We start from the raw sequence: 2,422 nt of genomic DNA, 5'->3' as shown, positions 1-2,422 counted from the left end.
CTCTCATGGAGTTTGCATTCTACTAGGAAGACAAAGACAATAAATAAAAAGTTATATAGCATTGGATGGTAAGTGCTATGGGAAAAAACAGAGCAGGTGGATTGAAATGCCAGAGAGTGTACAGGGAGTGGGAATGGAAGAGATCAGTTTAAATGGGGTACTCAGGGTGGGCCCAATTATAAAGGTGACATTTGAGAAAGGTAACATTTGAAGGAAGTAAGAGAAACAGAGATGTGATTATCTGGAAGGAACATATTCTTTTAATTATGTTTTAATAAATATTATGTTTTCAAAATGTATTTATGTTGATGCATATAGATTTACTATATTCATTTTTTTGTTTTTAATAGTATTTTATTGTGTTTTCGGTGAAGGTTTACACAATAGTTTAGGTTCCCATTCAACAATTTCAATACAAGTTGCTGGTGACATTTGGTTACATTCTTCACAACGCGTGAACATTCTCATTATTTGTTTTTTGTATATACGTGTATGCCTACATACCTACATACCCGCACATATATTTTTTGGTTGTTTTTGCTATTGTTTCAAAATTATATATGCCATAGCAATTACCCACAGGTCCTTTTTTCTTGTGTACTTTTTAATGACATCATTTACCTTTGTCAAGCTGTATACACTTCACCCTCATTCAGTGTTAAACCTTTCTCATCATTAAAAATAACAAGTGACTACTATCTAGAGAAAGAATCCCCTTCTCCCCACCCTCATCCCTGGTAACCACTAATGAACATTAGTTTCTGTATATTTACTTGTTCATGACATTTCATAAAAATAAGAACATATAATATTTGTTTTTTGTGTGATTTACTTATTTCACTCAGCATAATGTCCTCCAGGTTCATCAATGTTCCAAGACGTTTTGGGAACTCATTTTTCTTTATCGTTGAGTAGTATTTCAATGTATGTATTTTATCACATTTTACTTACTCATTCATCCGTTGATGGGCACTTAGTTTATTTCCATTTTTTTGCTATTGTGACTAGTGCTGCAATGAACATAGGTGTGTGTATGTCTGTTCATGTCACTTCTATTAGATCCCTACTGTATGTACTAAGAGTGGAATTGCTGGGCTGTATGGCAGTTCTACCTCTAGTGTTTCTGAGGAACTGCCAGACTGTTTTCCACAACAGCTGTATCATTTCACATTCCCATCAGCAATGGATGAGGGTTCTAATTTCTCCACATCCCTTCTAACGCTTGTTATTTTTTTATCTTGGCCATCCTACTCTTTGCAACTCATAGCGAACTCTATAGGACAGAGTAGAACTGCCCCATAGGTTTTCCTAGCGGGAGCGAACTGGTAGCTCATTGTGGTTTTGATTTGCATTTCTTTGATGACTAATGATGTTGAGCATCTTTTCATGTGTCTATTGGTCATCTGAATATCCTCTTTGGGGAAGTGTCCATTCATGTCCTTTCTCAAGTTTTTGATTGAGTTATTATATTCCTTTTAATTGCTATAGATTATTCCACAATAATTTATTCATTTTCTGATGTCCATCTGCATTGTTTCTAATTTTTTTACAATTATAAATGTACAAAAAAAGAAAAAGAAACACTTCATGAATGTTCGTGTTCTCCTTGTGCAGGGACCAGGCTAATTTCTCTTTAATGGTCCAATTTTAGTGCAGAAGATGTCAACACAGGCACTCTTTGAGTTCTTCACATCAGGTAGCTATGATTACCCTCCCTAAAAAGTTGCCTGATAAAATACAGGGCACCCAGTTAAATCTGAATTTCAGATAAACAACAAATAATTTCTTAGTATAAGTATATTCAGCATGAAATAATTATTTGAAATTTAACTCAGTGTCAAATATCCCCTCGGGAGCAAAATCACCCTCATTAATTGACACCGGACTACAGCACAGAATAAACTTAAATTAGAAAGAATTCTAACAAGAGGTTAAGAAAAAAAACTATGAAAAATAAATCAGCTAGCCTCTCTGTTTCTATGAACTTCTCAGTTCATCAGGATTTTTCTATATAATCTCATATGTTCAGGTAAAGTCTGTTCAAACCAATAATCAGAGAGAAAAACAAAAACAAGGCAAATAGGATGACAAAAAAATACCAGCTATGAAGCAGTGAACTAATATTCCACAGGAAGTTACAGACAATTTCCCCCAAGAAATTAAATTCATTTACAAAAGTACTATGAAGACTTTAACACAAATCACTCTTCTTACTTGGGACTATTTATCATCTTGCAGAGCTTATAAATTATACACACCAAGCAGCAATTTTATATACAAGCAACCATAATAATCGACACAAAACAGAGCAGTTGAAGGGTACACTCTTCTAATGAAGAGAGAAAGAGATGGAGGGGAGAGAGGGCAAGAAAGGAACTAACAACGCTTTCCTTTAGAGCTGTCCTCCCAGGGACATAGCTTT

General features: G+C 34.6%; 1 non-coding gene across 1 annotated transcript; it reads right to left on the bottom strand.

Moving 5' to 3' along the window:
• Positions 1–1,569: 1,569 nt before the first annotated feature.
• On the bottom strand, positions 1,570–1,677 carry LOC111821355 (U6 spliceosomal RNA). Its single transcript, XR_002824788.1, has one exon. It is a non-coding gene; the product is annotated as a U6 spliceosomal RNA (small nuclear RNA).
• Positions 1,678–2,422: the final 745 nt, after the last annotated feature.

This window comes from Trichechus manatus, unplaced genomic scaffold, assembly GCF_000243295.1.
Source record: "Trichechus manatus latirostris isolate Lorelei unplaced genomic scaffold, TriManLat1.0 scaffold00078, whole genome shotgun sequence".
Taxonomy (NCBI): Eukaryota; Metazoa; Chordata; class Mammalia; order Sirenia; family Trichechidae; genus Trichechus; species Trichechus manatus.
This window is presented reverse-complemented; position numbering and strand designations above follow the sequence as displayed.